Source organism: Pinus tabuliformis, chromosome 6 (genome assembly GCF_031772625.1).
Source record: "Pinus tabuliformis cultivar Carrire ecotype Pingquan chromosome 6, CPIR1, whole genome shotgun sequence".
Lineage (NCBI taxonomy): Eukaryota > Viridiplantae > Streptophyta > Pinopsida > Pinales > Pinaceae > Pinus > Pinus tabuliformis.
In genome coordinates, this window is record NC_142292.1 from 786,125,539 (window position 1) to 786,148,281 (window position 22,743).

Below are 22,743 nucleotides of genomic sequence, written 5' to 3' on the forward strand. Positions count from 1 at the left end.
ATAGAGATTCCAACTACCTTTCCTCCCTACAGAGGAATTATCATCGGAGAAAATCAAAATGCAGCAAAGGCAATTCCTTTGGTTCAAAAGGATGATAATGCATTAGGCATAGATGGAAGGATTCAGAAAGCCAGTGAACAAATCAACTGGACTAATACAACAATAAAGGGTCTAGAGATAAATACAACAAAAACTGTAGAAATAAAAGAACAGTTTGACACTATTCAAGTCTCTTTAAATGAGGTTAACAAAAACCTCAATGATGTACAATATACTTCATTTGTTTTTAGATCTTATGCCAAAGAATCTTTAAATAAGATAGAGGAAGTGGAAGAAAATATAGTAGATCATATTGATACTACTAAAAATTTGATATCTGATTTAACTGAAAAGGTTGAAAAGATAAGTCTATCAAAAACAGATAAACCAGTTCCCACCTCTTAAACCAAACAAATTGTCGGCTCTGTTTTCCAAAGAAGTAGCCACATCTTGTACTCTAGAGGCTACAAAAAAATTCACCATTGCTTCGTTATTCAAGGAAGAAGAAGAAGACGAGAAAGAGTCTGATTCTCAGATCTTTCCCATATACAAACCACTTGAAAGTAGGTTCAATAAATATCCTACACCTGATCTTGAAGGCAAAGGCAAGCTTCCTGAAGCTCATACATTTTTCCCTGAATCACATAGAGAGTGGAATATTGATAATCTGAGTGTTGGTCAGATTAGACAATTAATTGACATGATGTTCACAGAATATAAACTCATGTGTCTCAGAGGAAAAAGTGAAATAGAAGCATGAAAGACCATTAATCAATGTTTTACAGGGACATTGCTCAGGTGGTGGGAGACTGAGTCATCTCCAGCACTATTAATAAAAATGGAAGCATAAGTGCTTAAAGATGAAGCAGGAGAAGTGATTCACAATTCAAATGGCTCAACTACAAGAAACATGATCGGACCTCTAATATCCATGATCTTAGAGCAATGGTGTGGTAGTGAAAGAGATATTGCAGATAAGAATGAAGTCATTCTCATGAATCTCAAGTGCCACAAAATGTCACAATACGAAGACTTTCATAGGGATTGGATGCAAAGAATGTATGAAGTGAAAGATTCAAAAAATTTGTTATGGAAATAGGTATACCTTGCTGCTCTTCCATCTAGATTTGTCGACTATATCAAGTTGCAAGATAATTTTCAGTTGTCATTTGAATCATATACTTGGGGTGAGATTTATTCTCACATTACAAAAACATTAGTGAGCTTATGCACGAGTTCCAAAGTAAACAAATCATTGGAAAAACTCTCAAAGCTCCCAGACAAGAAGTCCATTTGCAGCAAATATGGACTTACAGTTGATGACCCTTTGGTCAAAAGAAGAAAAGCAAAGAAGAGGGCTATAAAGGAGTATAAACAAAATGCTAAAGGCTACAGAGATAGAAGAAAGCATTCTCAAAGACCTAAATGTCACTCCTCTAAAGCCAGGAAGGGCTACTACAGGTATGTCCCCAAGACACATTATTATAAACCCTCTGACATTCATTTGCATACATCCAAGCAAGAGAAATGGAACAATCTCACTTGCTGGTTGTGTGGTAAAACTGGACATACATCCACAAAATGTCCAGAAGGCAAAGAATCAAAGAAGAATAGAGGGAAGAAGTCTCAAGCCTTATTTCAAAGAGGAAAATCTGTTAAAACAGAGGGACAGATACAATGCATGAAGTGTGGAGCCCGCTCTCATCGAACAAAACACTGCCCAAATGTGGTAATTAAAGACCAAATCCAGCAGCAACAGCTTGAAGAATCATCTCTTGATTCTTATAGTTCTTCATCTCAAGAAGAATTACAAGCACACATACAAGACTATTCAAGTTCAGAAGCAACATCTTGCTCTTGTCCAAAATCTGAAGAATGTGCTTGTCATATGCATTATGATTCTGATTCAAAATCATATAGTGATTCCAGCTCTAAAGAAATATCCTTCAGACCACAAAAAGAGAAAATCTTAATGGCTGCCACAGAAGAAGATGAGATAAAAAATATTTCTTATATTCGAGCAATGGAAGATGGAGAAATGAAGAATTGGCTAACAGAGGCATTCATGGATTAGCTCAAATCCAGTTCTTCCAAAAGTTCAGGAAAAAAGCCATTATTTGTTGATGCTTCTTTTGAGAGGAATACCAAATCCTTCCAGCGACATCAAGAGAAGCCAGGCAAGGTGTGTTCACTCACCTTTGGGGAAGTAAGTAGAGAAATCCATAATATTAAATTTGAAATCTCTTCTTTAAAATCCCAAATTCCTGAAATCAAAAAAGGCAAGCAAGCTGTAGAAGAAAATCCTCTGTCATGGGACCCAGAAGAATATGCTAAAAGTCTTAATCCAAATCTTGAGATTATCGAAGGAAAGAAAGGCCCTGTCTTTGGATTTCAAGAAATGAGAATTCTTGCTATCTCCTACCAGCAACATCATGTAAAGGTGAACATCTGCATAAAGGGAGATATGTTTGAACTCACAGCACTCCTTGAATTAGGAGCTGATGTGAACATTTTAAACAAGAAGGTAATACCAGCAAAATATTGGGTTTCTGCAAAAAGAAATGTTGTAGGATTGGGTAACAAAATACTCAAGTATGAAGTTCCTAAGGCTTCTATTTGTTTTGAACATCACTGCATCAATTTGAAATTTGCAGTAGCAGACATCCCAATTGACTGTATTCTAGGAAATATATTCCTAGCAGTTGTTGAACCTCATGGGTCAACCAGACTAAAAGAAAATAAAGCTGGTTACTTTATCTCTGCTCCTACATCAAAAGGAACAACAAAAAGGATTGAGTTACCATATATCTCAAATCCTAGAATCTCCACGATGGTCCAGACTGTCCAAGAATTGGACAGAGCAGAAGCTAAACTGATAGATCTAAAATATCTAAAATATACATTGAAGGTAGAAGAACAATTGAAGGATCCTCAGGTTAAGTGGAAAATTGGGGAACTAAAGAAGCAGATTGAAGAAGAATGTTGTTCAGAAGAGCCAAATGCATTCTGGCACTGAAAGCAACATACTATTTAGCTCCCATATAAAGAAGGATATACAGGCAAGCCTTGTAAAAGTAGAGCTATTCTAATGAACAAGGAATATAGAGATCTCTGTGAAAAAGAGATCAAGCAGCTCTTAGATAGAAAGCTCATCAGAGAATCCGACAGTCCCTGGAACTGTTATGGATTCTACGTCAACAAAAGAGCAGAACAAATCAGAGGTATTCCAAGGCTGGTAATAAATTACAAACCTTTGAATTATGTTTTGGCAAATGAAACCTATCCAATTCCTCACAAAGGAGACTTAATGCGTAGGATAGTTGGAGCTAAGAAAGTTTCAAAATTTGATTTGAAGGCAGGATTTTGGCAAGTTGCTATCTCAGAAAAAGATAAGTTCAAAACTGCTTTTAGTATTTTGGCAGGCCACTATGAGTGGAATGTCATGCTTTTTGGTTTAAAGAATGCTCCATCAAAATTCCAGAAGGTAATGGATAAAATTTTTAAGCCATATTTTGATTGGCTCATAGTATACATTGATGATGTTCTAATTTTTTCCAAGAACATCCAAGACCATTTCAAGCATGTGCATACATTCAAACAGTTGGTGAATCATAATGGTCTTGTTTTAAGCAAGAAAAAGATAGAAGTTTTTCAAACTACTATCAAATTTCTTGGCCATACTATATCAAATGGCCAAATCTCTCTATAGAAGCATGCGCTTGAGTTCGCTGACAAATTTCTAGATGTTATTATAGACAAGAATCAACTTCAGAGATTCTTGGGGTGTTTGAATTATGTCAGTAATTTTTACAAAGATTGTGCCACAGACAGAAGCTTGCTAAACTAGAGACTCAGAAAAGAGCCACCTCAGTGGACGACAGAACACACCAAGGCTGTACAGAACATCAAAGCCAAGGTAAAGTCTTCCAATTTTATATGTCTCTGATGATAGACTTGCATTCAAGATTATTGAAACAGATGCCAGCAATATAGGATTGGGAGGTATCCTAAAACAAAGAAAATATGGCATTGAACAAGTCATCCAATTTTCATCAAGCACCTGGAATCCTACTGAACAGAATTATTCCACGATTGAGAAAGAAGTAAAAGTTGCGTGGAACTGCATCAGCAAGTTTGATGTCCATTTAATAAACAAACAGTTCCTGCTTAGAACTGATGCTTCAGCTCTACAGAAAGTTTTAACGAAGGACATCAAGAAGCCAAGAGAGGCCAAATTTTCCAGGTGGCAAGCACTCTTTGCCAACTTCAATTTTCAATTCGAACATATAAAGGGCACAAAGAACTGTCTCCCTGATTTTCTCAACAGGGAGTTTATCCAGCCACAAGAACATATCATGGTCATAGTCACAGAATGGGACCAGAACCAAAAACAAGAAGTCCTGCGCACTATACCAGACAACTAGGACTAGGAAGAATACAGAGACAAGTGGAAGCCAACATGGCAGTTGAGAAATTCCAAGGTATTAGATGCCAATTTGCAAGTGCATACTGACATCCAGCATCTTGTACCAGAAAGGAGAGTGTATCCAAAAGGGAGTAAATGGATACATGATATGATCTACACAAAAGCCAAAAGGGATGCATTATATGCAGAAGATGCTCATCAAAGAGACTTTCATGATATTTCAGGAATTTGGTGTCATGGAGGTATCCGCCGTGGAATTTATGAAAAATATTTCTGCATCAACCAGACAAGGAATCTGGCATGGCCCATGCTTACTTAGACCTATGCATTATGGCCACGAGGAGATCCTAAGCTAATCTTTCTAGACATAGTGTATGACTTTGTAGCATATAAACAACTATGGTGGGGTTTTCTAACTGTAGATGACAAGGAAGAAACCCATTATACTAGATTAAAATTTAGTACAACAAGAATAATGCAAAGAAATCAACAATGTGAATGGCTGCAAAATGGGTGGGATGATTTCAGCGTCAACAGAACAACAATGGATCCACTCTATCATGAATCACACTGTAGATTCCATTGTGACATATGTTTTGAGCATAATATCCCAGACTACTTCCACATCCCATACAAAACTGTCAAAGAAATTACAGCAGGAGAATGGTCACCCTTTCATGATGACAGTAAAACTGTCAGAGAATATATGACCCGCCATTATGAATTGTTCGTTTTAACTAAAGTTAAGCATCAAATCATTTTAGGGAAACCTATGATTGCTCAGAGGATTTTTACCAAAGCATGGGACAAATTATTGTACAAAAATCACAGATTCCCTGAAATCACTATACTCCGACGGTTCTCAATGGGTTTAACCTACAAAAGCATCCATTAGTGTAATAATAATGTGCGGTCACAAGGACTTAATCGTGGCCAGCTTTTCTTGTCAGCTTTGTTGTACAAAAGCATCCACTATGTAAATAATGCAAACATCATTTTATCCATAGGATTTACTTTTCTGGACTCGAATCTTTATGTAGATGTCACCTCAGTGTTACCTAAAAGCAATGATTCCATCCAGCTGTTTGATGCTCTATAGGAATGTTTGTCCCCTCTCATTTTTTATAGATTGAGGGTAACGCTCACTCAAGTGGCATTCGCATTGGGAGAGTCTTAGAGTCTTAGAGATCTAAAAAGCCTGCTTTATAATTCCCGTTCATTTAATGCTTTATAACAAGATACTTATTTTCAATAGAATGATAGACATATATGGCTTTCGCTCATTTAATATCTTATAAAAAATTACTTATTTTCAAACATTAGATAATAATTTTTACGAATCTTACTTTTCAATTTTTATAATGATCCTTACCAATCTTACTTTCCAGTTTTTATAATATTTCATAATAAAATATTCCACAATAAAATAGAAACTAGAGCTTTGGTGGTGTTTAATTTTGATGGTGTTTGGAATAGATTTACAATAAAATTTTGATGGTGTTTGTATAGATTTGCAATATTCTCACCCGTGCGAGTAGTCCCACGCGTGTTGATAGTGCTTTTGTACAAGGTAACGAAGACCATTGGACGAGATAAAGGAGGTTGCACTTTTATGGGAATCAATATGATATTCCACAATAAAATAGAAATAACGTTGATAATGCTTTTGTACAAGGTAACGAAGACAATTGGACGACATAAAGGAGGTTTCATTTTAATGGGAATCATATTGAGACGACAATACTAACTGTTCTGATTATTCAATTTTTTACAGTTCCGTGAGTGCGATGAATTAATTGTATATTGTGTATGTACAAATGAAAACAACTTGAATAATGTAATTCTATATTTGTGCTTCTTGTTTTTACAAATGAAAAGAACTGGAATAGTACTTCAAGAACAACTGGAATACTTAAACGAACGGAATCGTTCATTTATGGTTAAGGGAATGAAATATAAGTGTAGTGTTCGGCGAATATAAAATCGCAAAACTTCTGTCTTTTACCCAACATCATCTTATTTTTCTTTATAGGCAGGTATCTCGCTGCATCACAGCCTTATTGAAAACAAAAAAACACAAAATAATAAAGTATTGATGTGATATTGATGTAATACAATGATGCCTTTGTATCCCAAAGCATAGCATCCCTGAGCTTAAAACAAAGTGAGTACAATATTTGATGCGACTAAATTCAATAGAAGACGCATGTCTGTAGTTTTGCACAATAAATCAACTCACATGTAAGTACATTTATTGCCCTTCTGTCAAGAAATAACTAGCCCTCATAAATGTAAGGGGTTTTTCTGGATAACTGTAACTCAACTAGCCTGTTAATAGGGCTAAAAAAACAAATAATAGACCGAAAATAAAGCAAAAATTCAAACAAAATCTATAGTAGACCATTAAAAAGCATCACCAAATGCATAAGCCATTAGTTCCCGAGAGTTTCTGCCCATGTGGACAATTGTTTTTGAGAATGCGATGTTGGGAATTTCTGATAATTCCAAACAAAATTACTGAACGGAGAGTAATACTATGTTTTTAACATAGAGAAGCTAAAATTGTTTTTGCTAGAGACAAAGTTCCAGAACACACATAAAAGGACTTGTATTCATTAAAAATATTGCTATTACAAAGAAAATATCTTCCTCTCGCAGAGGGATTTCACCAAGCCTGTTTCAGAGGCAGTAAAAAAAATTACTCTGTCTTTCCTGAAAATTACTCTGTCTTAGCTTACAAAAAAAAATTACACTACTGAAAACATTGTTGTGTCTGCACTGTTGTGCATTACAAAATACTCTGTTTCTTCATACGCACTGCTGCACTCATTTCATATTCTCAACAAAACTATTACATTCGCCCTCTGCGTATTACACTGCTGTGTGTAAAAACCCCTTGTTTTTTAACTTACATTCGCGCTTCTGCGCATTACCTTATCTTGCAACAAAAAAAAGAACATGATATTACATTTACCTATGCCATACTCCCGTGGATTAAAAAACTAATAAAATTAAAAGCTTTTACCTAAGTTTATAACCCGTAGTAAATTTTTCATTTATTGTTTCACTGACAAAGCTGGCGGTCAATGAAAATTCACTTCACGTCACGTAATAGATAGCAGGCCTATACATTAGCCGTTGATTTAATTGGACGGCTGTCAGCAATTCCCCGGAGGTCCCTTTCAACCGAGCTTTACGTGCCAGGGGATGGTGGTTTTGGAACAGTTCTTGTGGCCACGTGTCTATCGTTGATTGTGATCGCTGCCCTCAGAGGAAAAACAACTTTCGACAAAAGGCGGTGTAGGGGATAAACTGGCGGTTTTGCTGCAACATATGCCGCAGTTGAAATTACATTCCAACTCTCTCCTTTAATTTCAACTACTGGGTTATCAGTCATACCCAGACATTTCCTCAAAAAATCAAAATTTTTCTGCCCCAATGGTTTGGTCAATATATCTGCAACATGCTCCTGAGTTCTGCAGTGTTGTAAAACAATTTCTCCATTGTTTACTAATTCCCTGATGTAATGAAACTTTGTGTCAATGTGTTTTGTTCTCTTATGAAACACAACATTCTTGGACAATGCAATAGTTGAGCTATTGTCACAAAAAATCACAGTTGCTTTTGCTTGTTCTTGGCATAAACTCCTTAACATCCTTCTCATCCAAATTTCTTGACATGTTGTTGTTGTAGCTGCCACATATTCTGCTTCTGCTGTAGACAATGCTATAATAGACTGTTTTTTAGAAGCCCATGAAATGGATCCTGAACCCATGTGAAAAACATAATGAAATTTGCTTTTCCGATCATCTACACTTCCAGTCCAACCACTATCAGTGTATCCAATTAAATCTTAACATTCTGAAACAGTATATAAAATGCCAAACCTTTTAGTACCTTTAACATACCTCAGAATCCTTTTTGCTACCTGCTAATGTGCTTCTTTTGGCCTCTCCATGAATCTAGAAATTAAACTAATAGCACACATTATATCCGGCCTAGTTGCTGTCAAATACATGAGGCTACCAACTATGCTCTTGTACAAACTAGGACCAAAATCCTTGTTGTTGTCCTTTTTGTTGAGTTTTAATCCCATCACTATGGGAGTGATTGCTGCTTTGCTCTCCTCCATATTAAATATTTCCAACACTTCATTAACATATTTCTCTTGTGAGATAAAAATCCCATTTCCATTTTGTTATACTTCTATTCCTAAGAAGTATCTCAGCAAACCCATGTCAGTCATTTCAAATTCTTCTTTCATGACTGTTTTGAAATTTTCAATAAGATAATCATCATTACCTATGAAAATAATATCATCAACATATAACACAACAATTAGTAATTTACCATCATTTTCTTTGATATAGAGGGTGGGATCTCCCTCACATTTTTCAAATCCATTTTCCAGTAGATAGGAATCTATCCTACTATACTATGCTCTTGGTGCTTGCTTCAGCCCATAAAGAGCTTTCTTCAATCTGCACACTTTGTGCTCTTGGCCTTTCTTTTCATAGTCTAGAGGTTGTTCAATGTAAACCTCTTCCATTAACACTCCATTTAGGAATGCTGACTTCACATCCATTTGGTAAACTTTCCACTTGTTTTGTGCTGCTATGGACAGCACTGCTCTCACAGTTTCCATTCTAGCAACCGGTGAAAAAGTTTCCTCATAGTCTCTAACATACTACTGCTTATATCCTTTGACAACCAGTCTTGCTTTGTGTCTTTCTATTTTGCCTTTAGCATTACTCTTGGTCTTGTAAACCCATTTAACTCCAACAACTTCATTTCCTTTTGGTAGTTCAACTAAATTCCATGTCTTGTTTCTTTCTATGGCATTGATCTCTTCATCCATAGCTTCTATCCATTTCCTATCCTTAATTGCTTCTTCGAAATGGACAGGGTCATCAACATGACAATATAAAGCAAACAAAGAGTTCATACCTTCATTTGCTACCTCTTGTTCATAAATGTCACTCAAATTTCTGGACTGCTTACCCCTTTCATTTGGTGTACAAGTTCTTGAAGGAGCACTTGAATTTCCTTCTTGTGATGTGCTTGGAGAAGCCCTTTGGCGATGTGTTTCATCCATCTACTCATTATCTTCATCATGTGACAAAGAGTTTTTAACATTCACTGTTTTCTCTATGCTTCCATCCCAAGCTTCCTCCTCAATGAACTGAACATATCTACTCACAATAAGCTTCTTAGTGGATGGGTTATACAACCTATAAGCCTTGGATTCCTCACTGTATCCAATGAAAATACATTTCTCCCCTTTGTTGTCCAACTTCTTTCTTAGTTGATCTGGAATGTGTGCATAAGCCACACATCCAAAAACTTTTATGTGGGTGACTCCTTACTTTGTCCCACCCCATGCTTCTTCTAGCACTCTGTTCATGACTGTGTTTGTAGGGCATCTATTCAAAATGTATGCTGCACAGTGTACAACTTCAACCCAATAATCATTTGGCAAATGCTTTGTCTTTAACATACTCCTCGCCATATCCATGATTGTCCTATTCTTTCTTTCGGCAACTCCATTTTGCTGCGGAGTGTATCTAGTGGTAAACTGCTTATGAATTCCATTTTCTCTACAAAAATGTAGAAATTCTTTGGAGATATACTCACCTCCTCTATCAGTGCTCAAAACTTTGATACGTAGCCAGCTTTGGGTTTTTACAAGTGCTTTGAAATTGTGAAATCTTTCAAACACTTCACTTTTGTTCTTCAGAAAATAAACCCAAGTTTTTCTAGTAAAATCATCAATGAATGTTAGTATATAGTGGCTGCCTGCAAGTGATGTAGTTTGTATCGGTCCACACAAATCTGAGTGGACAATCTCTAAGGGTGCTTTTGCTCTTATGCTTTTCCCAGATGGAAAAATTTCTCTGTGTTGTTTCCCCAAGATACAACCTCCACAAAGGCTGTCTCGTTTCTCTATCAATGGTAATCCTCTTACCATTCCTTTTCTATTCAACAAGTTAAGACCTCCAAAGTTGAGATGTCCAAATCTCAAGTGCCATAACCAATTTTCATCCTTTGGTTCACTTTGGAAAGCCTCTTGTGTTACTACTGCTATTTCTTCTCTATTTTTCAAATCTTCTTTCATTCTGGAAGGGAACATCCTGTTCCTTGTTATCTTCACTTCAGCAATACATTGTTTGCTAGGTGTTTTATCCATGATGGTGCATACCTCATCCACAAAGAAAACATTGTACCCCTTTTGAGTAAGCTGTCCAATACTTAAGAAGTTACATTTCATTCTGGGAACATAATAAACATCTGCTATGGTTTTCTTTTCATCTTTCTTTGTTAAAAAATTCACTTCTCCTTTTCGCATAACAGAAATTTTATTATCAGTCCCTAGTGTGACTTGTGACTTCACAATGTGATCTAACATTGAAAACAGGGCTATGTTTCCTGTCATATGGTTACTGCAACCTGAGTCTAGGAACCATACATCTTCACTCTTTTCTTCAGCAATATTACAGGCTAAAAACAAATTATCTTCGCTGATATTTTATCCAGTGAAATTTGTATTAGTTCTATTATTCATATCATGCTGCTTCTTCCTACATTCATTTGCATAATGCCCATATTTTTTACAATAGTGACATTGGACATTGGATTTATCATACCTTTGTCCTTGAGCATGATGTTGTCCACTTGGTTGGCTACTGCCTTGGCCTTGGTTATGATTTCGATTTCTGCCTCTTCCTTGAGCATTTGTTGAACTATTTCTTCCACCTCTGTTTTGGCTTCTACCTCTTCCTTTCTTGTTTCCTCTGCCTTAACCTCTTCCTCTTCCAAAGAACATCTGAGTCTTAAAGGCATGCTCTAGAGATGAGTTTTCATTTCTACTCAATCTCTGCTCATTGTGTTATCAGTAATGCATGTAGTTCATCAACTGAGAAGTATGTGAGATCCTTTATCTCTTCTATGGTGGTGATAATCACATCGAACCTTGAGGGTAGGATTCTAAATAGTTTCTCCACAATCCTACTTTCTTCAAGAATCTCTCCATGAGACCTTATCTGTGTGACCAAACCAATCAAATGTGTGAAGAATGAATCAATATTATCTGACTCCTTTATGCAGAGAGTCTCAAAATCTCTTCTCAGCAACTGTAATTTTGTTGTCTTCACTTTCTCCATTCCTTGATAGGCTATCTTGAGAGTTTGTCATGCTTCTTTGGATCTTCTGGCTGCCGCTATCTTTGGAAATACACTCTCATGCACTGCTTGATACAAAAAGTAGAGGGCTCTAGAATCCTTCTTCTTATTGCTCTTCAACAGATCTTTCTCTGCCTGAGTTAAATTATTAAACTCATTTTCATCTGCTGGCTCTTCAAAATCATCTTCAACAAATTCCCATAAGTCTTGGGAAGCAAGCAAAGCTTTCATAGTTATTGCCCAATAGTCATAGTTTTTCTCATTAAATCATGGGAGCTAAGTATTACAGATACCCATGCTAGTGTTGGCTCTAGCCATTCTTGCACTCTTAACTATGCTTCAAAATACTTCACTGTGTATTTAAAGTAACAGACTGTCCTCAACAGTAACAAAAAACTAACTTGAGAAATATCTTGGATTCTTTCTTGACTCAGTCTTCACTTTGCTGGAGAAGCTGCTGCAGCAAGGAATCCTTCCTTCAGCGTCTTTGACACCTTCAAAGAGCCTGGACAAGCTATGCTACCATGTTGGGAATTTCTAATAATTCCAAACAAAATGACTGAAGAGAGAGTAATACTCTATTTTTAACATAGAGAAGCTAAAATTGTTTTTGCTAAAGACAGAGTTTCAGAACACACATAAAAGGACTTGTATTCATTAAAAATATTGTTGTTACAAAGAAAATATCTTCCTCTCGCAGAGGGATTTCACCAAGCCTGCTTCAAAGGCAGTAAAAAAAATTACTCTGTCTTTCCAGAAAATTACTCTGTCTAGCTTACAAAAAAAATTACACTGCTGAAAACATTGTTGTGTGTGCACCGTTGTGCATTACAAAATACTCTGTTTCTCCATACAATCTGCTGCACTTATTTCATATTCTCAACAAAACTATTACATTCCCCTGCTGTGTGTAAAAACCCCTTACATTCACGCTTACATTTACCTATGCCATACTCCCGTGGATTAAAAAACTGATAAAATTAAAAACTTTTACCCAAGTTTATCCAGCGTTAGTAAATTTTTCATCCCGTGGATTAAAAAACTGATAAAATTAAAAGCTTTTACCTAAGTTTCTCAAACGTTAGTAAATTTTTCATTTATTGTATACCTACATCAGCGGTTGATTTAATCGGATGGTTGTCATCGATTCCCGGAGATCCCTTTCAACCGAGCTTTAATCACCGGGGATGGTGGTTTTGGAACCGTGCTTGTGGCCATGTGTCTATCATTGATTGTGATCGCTACTGCAGGGGATAAACTGGCGGTTTTGCTGCAATAAATGCCAGTTGAAATTAAATTCCAACATTGGGTCCTTGCATGTCAAGATACAGGTTCACCGTTTCCGTCCATCTCGATACATTTGCAGCGGGTTTTGGGTTCAGTGGCAGTAGCAGTGCTACCATCATTTACAGCCAAAGCAATAAGGATAAACAAGAGCGGGAAGCTGATTGTAGTAAGGGTCCAGTTGATTATTAATTCCCCCAGCAGAGAAACATTTTGCTTGTCAGTCTGCCAGGCCACAGCTGCTCCTGCACTCTGCACCCCTTTGTAGAATCCACTGTATCCACAGCTGCTCTTGCACTCTGCACCCCTTTGTAGAATCCATTGTATCTGCTCAGAGTTTGGGAATCATCTGCCAAAGCTCCAATCGTCCAATAACACAGCGTCTGGAACATGGAGTCCATTAATCCATAGCTGAAATATAGAACAAACGGCCCAGCAAAAGCAGAGCCGGAGTCTTTGAAATCGATCTCCTGTAAGGGCTTATCTCTGCTATATCTCAGTTGATTGACGAGCCCTCCTCCCCATACTACAGTCCTCAGCACTGCAACGATGGCCAAGGCCAGAAACCCTCTTTTCTTCCTGCTCTGGAAGCTGGAATCAAGAACATACCCAATTAGCACAGATGCGAACGTCTGTGCGCCTCAGTAAAACACATTGTTCAACCCTCTGGTCCTCACCGTAAAGAGTTTTCCATTGACGTTATTGAATTGATAAGTGTAAAAGAAGTTGCTGGCCCATGAAGCAGGGACGAGCAGTAGCATTTTCCAGTTGAAGAATAGCTTGAGAATTTCCATGGCCTCGGTGCTTACATTGGAATACTTAATCAGAGTAGCCCTGCTGCCATCGCTCCTGACCACTTTATTGGGTGGAAGCAAGGCCAAACTCAGAAAAGCCCCAATGGCCATGAAGCACATGAAGGCTATATAGGTCCCGTCGCTCACGGACCCGACCGTGCTGTGATAATTCAATATAAAGGGAATGAAGCCGCCTATGACTCCTCCCAGATTGAATATACTCCAGAACAGAGAAATGTATCTGCCCTTCTTGTTCTCTGTGGGATACGAGGTCATGATGTTGGATTTAGAGACGTCTAATTGCAATAATTAAGTTGGACATATAGTGCATCATGATTATAATGTCAATTACTGTCAATAAGATTACATTCATATGCCAAATAATGTGATTAATTAAGTCATGGCATTAAACGTATTTAAAAATAAGGATTTGGATTCAAATACATGTAGATTAATGTTAATCAATTATGATTGTTAATGGACCGATTATAGTTGATTAAAATAAATAGCAATATTAAATTTGAGCTGAATAAGGAAATCAAAATCTGATTGATTGATTGATTGATTTCAATCAATCTGAAATTTCAGACAGACTTGTTTCAGCTAAATTTTAGGCTGCCCTAGGATTGGGGTTTTGCAGTGCTATAAAAGGGCTGAGTCTCCAAGGCTTGCAATCAACTCATAAAGATTGTCTGCTCCATTGAAGACTGGAAGGATTGCAAGCTCTTGGAAGGATTCAAGAGCCAACAACTCAAGCAAAGACCAGGAGCATTTGAGCATGGAAATTGTGAACTCTCATAACAATTTTAATCCAAATGATCACGCAGAAGAGGATCGAATATGCAGACATATAACTCCAGAAATTAGATGGTTTATGTTTCAGCTCTTATTTCTCCTTTCACTTATGGTTTTCGATTCCTTCTCTACCTTTGTTAATATAAATATATTAACTGTTTCATAAAACCATCTAATCTCACGCCAATTGAAATGTGTAGCATTACACATATCATGTCTGACTTCCCAGATCTGCTCACAACTTTTGAAACTTGAACATATGGCGTGTGATAACAACCCAAGCAGAACGATTTATATGCCTTTTTATGATAACGGTTTATATGCCATTTTCTGCTAATAATACATTGAGAATTTATATATAGATGTCACCTGCACTGATGTTCTCATTATATTATTTTGGTTTGACCATCCTTTCACCGTACACGTATTCTTTTTAGAAAATATGGCGAGGGATATGTATTTTTTATGAGTAATGCTACTTATGTTTGACTTTTGGTTTTCGATTCCTTCTTTACCCTTGTTAATTGCAAGTTAATTTCAAATCTCCCTTCATTTAAAGAGAATTTGGTTCACCAGTTTATGTTTCGGTTGAGATGTATTGTAAATTTACAGTGGTTGGGATTGCAAATCTATAGGTTGTATATGCGAGTATCATTTGTTTCCTATTTGACAGGATAAGGAGAGAGTGACTTATTAATTTAGCAGCATGTATATTGAGTCATTTTTTAAATTGGAACCCGTGACTTTGGAAGCATCTAATGCATGTAATTGAGACCTACTGAATTGAACTTTAATTTGCTGCCGTCTACTGAATTTTTAAGTTAATTGCCTCATCAAACAAAACGAAAGTGGCAGACTCACCCATGGTTGAAGCCTCATTGACAATAATTTTTTTTTCCTGCTATACACTATCAGTCCGTCTCTATTTAATGAGTGAATGTCAATAGGCCGTATTATTGTTTGTTTAATTTATTAATCAGTGGGCACTGGTCATGCCCGGGATCTGGGATCATGCTGTTGGAGTCCTACTCAACGCCATTTACTTAGTAGATTCGATTGCATTTTCCAAGCGATTGACTGTTTTGGTTTCTCCGAACTATAATTTTTGTTAATAATTTTACCAATACAAATATATTGTTGAAAATCAGTCTCCCAAACAATGAACCTACTTTAACCAATCTGTTGTATAAAATGTTGCCTTCTGGTTGGTATGGTTCCGCATTCAAAGGAAACCCTCCAGAATTGCTGTAGATGCCTATTGCTCTAACTTGGCTCGGGGCGTCTTTGCTAGCAGCCAAGGTTCTAATAACGTGTGGAGTCTTTAAATTGTTGTCAATCACATTTATCTAATAGAATGTACATGTATATTTCCGTTTATTGGAATAAATTCTTATCATCGAGAAGTGTAATTGTAAGTAATTGTAAGTGATTGTAATTTAGGTTATAATTACTATAATTACTATATGCTATATTTAGGCTGATTATTAGGATTTAGATATTATTTAAAATTGGTATTAACACCAATTAAAGGGTATAATACTGAATTCTAAATTTGATCACAATAATGCTAATTATGGCATAAAAATTTGTATTAACGTTAATATAACTAAATTCGGATTTGATCACAATGATGCTAATCATGGCAACCATAAAATTATTTAGTATTCTCTAAATAAATTATTGAAGCATTTCTAAAAGGTAATCATTGTAGAAACTGCTAAAGTTTTACTAAAACCTAATAATTATTTTGATGAATATAGTTGACATATTAAATTTAAAAGAGTTATGAGATACTTTATTCTATATAGGACGAGTAGATTCTATAGGTACGTCCTAGATTAGGTTTTAGACATAATTTTGGAATCTAACTAAAGACGGTGTTTGGTATACATGTGTTGTTTTCGCATGAGTCAAGCATTGATGTTCGCAAACGAACCACTCTCTGTAAGACGATTGCAAGGATGACTCATGACAAGTTGAAGTAACGTGCTGGCAATGGACGTGGGTGTTAGCTTTCCCAAAGGAGGGTTGGCGCCTGCTAAGTTGTTTGGTGCATAAGGGTTGCCTGAAGGTAATGATTGCACCCAAAGGTGTTTCATTACTGAATGGTGTTTTGGCTAAAGTTTTAATTGAGAAAATAGTTTTACACATGCCTTTAGATAGATTTTAGAATTATGATTAAATCGTGATGCATCGTATCTAAATTATTTTCTTGTTCTTGAATTTTTCAGATCCAAACATAATGTTAAGTCTAAGTCAGATTAAGCCCCTCATGGGGAACAATTTCAATCAGTGGGAGGAAAAGCTGAAATTAGTCTTAGGGATCATGCAATTGGACACAGCACTGAGATTTGATCGCCCCAAGCCTAATAAAGAGAGTGAGGTAACTCCTCAAGAGAAGGCTGATATTGCTAGATGGGAGCATTCAGATCGCATGTGCATAATGGTGATGAAGCAAACGATCCATGAGACTTTTCGAGGCATCATACCTGATACAGAGACAGGCGCTATTGAATACCTTAAGGCCCTTGAAGAAAAATTCACAAAGAGTAAAAAGACTGATGTTAGTACACTCTTTGTGAAGTTGGCAACAATAAAATACAAAGGAAAAGAAGGGGTTAGAGAGCATGTTATTGAGATGACAAGACTGCAACGTGCCTTGAAAGGGCATAATTATGACATCTCTGATGAGGTTCTCATTGAGTTCATTTTTCTGTCTCTCCCGTCTAACTTTAGTCAATTCAAGATGACTTATAATTGTCAAAAGGAGACGTGGACACTACCTGAGTTTGAGGCTCGGTTGGTGCAGGAGGAAGAGAGACAGAAAATGACTAAGGGAGAAAGTGCTCATGTAGTAACATCTAATCCTAAGGGTAAAGGCAAGAAGCGCAAGTTTACTGCCAAGGAAAAGGGACCTACCAAGGTAGCTGCAAACAATGCCGCGCAGAAAAGCAAGAAGGAAGATACTTCTGCGAAAGCAGGAGAAAGGAACTGTTTTTTCTGCAAAGCGCCAGGACATACAAAGAAATTCTGCACCAACTATCATGCATGGTTGGCAAAGAAAGGTATGTCTCTTGCTTTGGTTTGTTCTGAAGTTAATTTAAGTTCTGTATCTAGATATACTTGGTGGATAGATTCAGGTGCAACGACTAACATCAGTATGTCGATGCAGGGTTGCCTAAGCCATCGCAAGCCAAGTGAGGCAGAGCGCTACGTTTACGTAGGAAATGGCAATAAAGTAGAAGTGGAAAGCATAGGAAAATTTAGATTATTATGTAAGACAGGATTTTATTTAAATTTTGATGCTTTAGTGGTTCCATCTTTCAGAAGGAACCTAATTTCTATATCTTATTTGGACAAAAATGGTTATGTGTGTTCATTTGGTAATGGAAATTTCAGTTTGTGTCGAGATTCTAAGCTTCTTGCTTCTGGTATCCTGTCTTCTTATGATAATCTTTATTTTCTAGATATAGACACTTCACATTCAGAGGCACTGCATATAGATAATAGAAAACGTAAATTAACTTGTGAGAAATCTGCAACATTATGGCACAAGCGATTAGGACATATCTCTATGAAAAGGATAGAACGTCTTGTGTCTAATGATATTCTCCAACCTTTAGATTTTACAAACTTAAATGACTGTGTAAATTGTATAAAGGGAAAACAAACTAATAAACGTAAGTATGATGCAAAAAGGTGTAATGATGTCTTAGAATTAATTCATACGGATATCTGTGGTCCTTTTCCAAAGGCTACAAGAAATGGTGACCGTTACTTTATCACATTCATAGATGATTATTCAAGATATGGTCATATTTACTTAATAAAAGAAAAGGCGGAAGCATTAGACGTATTCATAAAGTTCAAAACGGAAGTTGAGTTACAACTTAACAAACGTATAAAGTCCATTCGTTCTGATCGTGGTGGTGAATACTACGGTCGTTATGATGGATCAGGAGAACAGCGTCAAGGTCCCTTTGCAAAATACTTAGAGGAATGCGGAATTGTGCCTCAGTATACGTTGCCAGGTTCGCCTGCAATGAATGGTGTTGCTGAGCGACGAAATCGCACCCTTAAAGACATGGTGAGAAGTATGATTGCTCGTACAACTCTACCTGAGAATTTGTGGGGAGAAGCCTTAAAGACTGCAGCATACATACTTAACAGAGTGCCTACTAAAGCAGCTAACAAGACCCCTTACGAGTTATGGGTTGGGCGCAAGCCTAGCTTGAATCATTTGAGAGTTTGGGGATGTCCATGTGAAGCTAGGCCCTATAAGCCAAGCAAAAAGAAACTGGACGAAAGAACCGTTAGTTGCTACTTTATAGGCTATTCTGAACGATCTAGGGGGTTCAAATTCTACAATCCAACAGAACATACAGTTTTCGAGTCAGGAAGTGCAAAATTTTTTGAGGATAATGAGTTTGTGGGGGGAGATATGACAAAAGATAGTATTTTTGAAGAAGAAGAGACGAATGCGAATGAGACTATGGACCAAAGTCCTAGTTTTGTTCAAATTCCAATTGTGTTTAGAAATACATCTTTTGACAATGTGCAATCTTCATCATCCCAAACAACTCAGTTAGAAACTCAACATGGAATAGAGAACACAAATGGACCTGAACCCAACCCAAACCCGCACATTGACATGACAAATGTTGATGGCCTAGGGCCTGTGGGAGAGTCAGAAGTTGGTAATGATGTTCTTCCTCATGTTGAAGATCAAGTTGTAAATGAACCTCAAGAAAATCTAGAGCCTGTGCCAATTAGGAGATCTACTAGAGAGAAAAGATCTACACAATCAAAGGATTATGCATATCTTCAAGAACATGAGTTTGACATTGGCATGTTTGAAAATGATCCTGTTAATATCAAACAAGCTGTGGAAAGCTCTAACTCTCAAATGTGGATTAATGCCATGAATGAAGAGATGAAATCTATGTATGACAATGACGTTTGGGATATCGTTCCGTTGCCTAAAGACAAGAAACCCGTTGGTTGCAAATGGATATTTAAAGACTAAGCGGGATTCTAAAGGCAATGTTGAAAAATACAAGGCACGTCTTGTTGCGAAAGGTTTCACACAGAAAGAAGGCATTGATTATAAAGAGACTTTCTCTCCAGTTTCATCGAAAGACTCTTTAAGGATTATATTGGCGCTTGTAGCACATTATGATTTAGAACTTCATCAGATGGATGTAAAGACGGCGTTTCTCAATGGTGATATTGATGAAACGATCTATATGAAGCAGCCAGAAAACTTTGTATCAGGTGATGCAGGGTCTATGGTTTGCAGACTTAAGAAATCTATCTATGGGCTAAAACAAGCATCTCGACAATGGTATTATAAATTTCACCAAGTTATTAGCTCATTTGGTTTTGAGTCTAACATAGTAGATGAATGTATATACCTTAAGTTCTGTGGGAGTAAATTTATTTTCTTGGTTTTATATGTAGATGACATATTGCTTGCCAGTAACGATAAAGACATGTTGCATCAAACTAAGAATTTTTTATTTAAGAACTTTGAAATGAAAGATCTTGGTGATGCATCATTTGTTCTAGGGATTGAAATACTTAGAGATAGATCTCAAGGTATTCTGAGGTTATCCCAGAGGAACTATATCGATAAGATTCTAACAAGATTTGGCATGCAAAACAGCAAACCAGGAGATACCCCTATATCAAAAGGAGATAAGTTTAGTCTGAAACAATGTCCCCAAACTGACTTAGATAAAAACCTCATGAAAGATATTCCCTATGCCTCAGCCGTGGGTAGCATCATGTATGCACAAGTATGCACGCGTCCGGATATTGCGTTCATTACCGGAATGCTAGGGAGATATTTGAGTAACCCAGGTATGGAACACTGGAAGGAAGCCAAGCGAGTGTTGAGATACCTAAAGAGAACAAGGGACTATATGCTCACATATCGGAGATCGGAACAGCTCGAGGTCATTGGATACACCGATTCTGATTTTGGAGGATGTGTCGACAGCATGAAATCAACATCAGGATACATCTTCATGATGGCAGGTGGTGCTGTGTCATGGAAGAGCGCTAAATAGTCATTGGTAGCCTCCTCCACTATGGCAGCTGAATTTGTTGCATGTTTTGAAGCATCTAATCATGGCGTATGGCTGAAGAACTTTGTCACAAGTCTGAAAATTGTGGATTCTATTCAGAAACCACTCAAATTATTATGTGACAACAATTCAGCAGTGTTATACGCATCCAACAGCCGAAGTTCGTCAAAGTCGAAGTACATTGACATTAAGTTTTTGGTTGTAAAAGAGAGAGTGCAGAATAATGAATTATGTATAAAACACATAGGTACAGACTCCATGATTGCGGATCCTCTTACTAAAGGATTACCACCCAAGAAATTTCACCAACATGTTGCTTGTATGGGTGTAATATCTGTTTAGGATAATTAGAAAAATGTGGGAGTCTGAATATGTTTTAAGTTCTGTTTTTTTTTTTTATGTTCTATGTAATGCAATTGTAAACAATTTTGATGATATATACAAGTTGCATTCAGTTTCAGTTTCATTATTTCTTTCTTTAAAGTTTAAGTTTTTGGCCTCATACAGTAAAGTAAAGGTGACTCAATTAGAAATAGGCACGTCTAATCACACTTGCGTGTAATTTCTAAACTATATGTCCAAATCAGATTCATGTCATTCAGTTATGTTGGCAGCGTGATTTATGTCAGTTTAGTTGCGAATAAATGTGACAAATGCCGCTTAAGTCCTTTGTTAGCATAATTGATGGACGGAATTGTTTAAGAAATACGATAAGTAAAGACAGAAAAGTTGCATGCAATAAAGTTAAGGACATATAATCAAAAGGTTGCACTTGTCCATGTGGGAGATTGTTGGATTTAGAGACGTCTAATTGCAATAATTAAGTTGGACATATAGTGCATCATGATTATAATGTCAATTACTGTCAATAAGATTACATTCATATGCCAAATAATGTGATTAATTAAGTCATGGCATTAAACGTATTTAAAAATAAGGATTTGGATTCAAATACATGTAGATTAATGTTAATCAATTATGATTGTTAATGGACCGATTATAGTTGATTAAAATAAATAGCAATATTAAATTTGAGCTGAATAAGGAAATCAAAATCTGATTGATTGATTGATTGATTTCAATCAATCTGAAATTTCAGACAGACTTGTTTCAGCTAAATTTTAGGCTGCCCTAGGATTGGGGTTTTGCAGTGCTATAAAAGGGCTGAGTCTCCAAGGCTTGCAATCAACTCATAAAGATTGTCTGCTCCATTGAAGACTGGAAGGATTGCAAGCTCTTGGAAGGATTCAAGAGCCAACAACTCAAGCAAAGACCAGGAGCATTTGAACATGGAAAGTAAGTTCCGCTGTGCATTATTTTTAATTTCTTACAAAGGAGTAGATCTTGGTTAAGAGTTTAAAGTAATTAGGAAAACTCTCAAGTTAAATCTAACACATGATTGATTCTTGTCCAGCCCATAGCAATCCGGCTCCCACGCCCAGAACGCCACCTGCAATAACAGCAAACGTCTCGGTCTGATGATGATTGTAGTAGAGAAAGGAACCGACATAGAGGACATAAGTGGAGCAGCCAACGAAGAGGCTCGTGTGAGGGCCGAGGAGGTTGTAAATCCCACCACCCAAAATGTCGAACACTGCAAACGTCGTGTACAGGGCAGTGTTGGCGTCATTCGCGGCCTGGTCGTCCTCCTGCCCGCCTTCCCCCATTCCGGAGAGAGCGTTGAACATGCCCGGGCAGCAGAAGCAGACCAACGCAATCAAGACCACCTGAGTCATGGGGGACTCGTAGCGGAACCATTTGGAAGGGGAAACTTCCTCACCGCATCCCTCCTCTTCATCGCGATTACCCTCTTTTCCATTGATCGGCTCCATGGCAAGATCAATTTTCAGCAGATTTCTAAGCAACCGAAGAATCCCAAATCGAATTCACTTTTGGATTTTTGTGATGCCTACTAATTCGCTCCGGGCTTTCACAGCTCAAATCAGCAGCTTGAGCAGCCCGTTTCGGGGTGTCGCGAGAATTAGGAACCCTGTGCAGAAAAAGCAGATTTCTTGAATCTTTTATAACTGCTGTAATGGATCAAGAGATGTGCGCACCACGTACCCTCACACCAGTGCTTAGCCCTACTTTGTAGGTGGCCCTCCACTCTAATCCCTGAGTGTGAACGAGATGTGAGA

At 37.1% G+C, this 22,743-nt stretch overlaps 1 pseudogene; it reads right to left on the minus strand.

The window, feature by feature from the left end:
* Positions 1-1,772: 1,772 nt before the first annotated feature.
* On the minus strand, positions 1,773-22,437 carry LOC149261103 (UNC93-like protein 1; annotated as a pseudogene).
* Between the last annotated feature and the right edge of the window lie 306 nt (positions 22,438-22,743).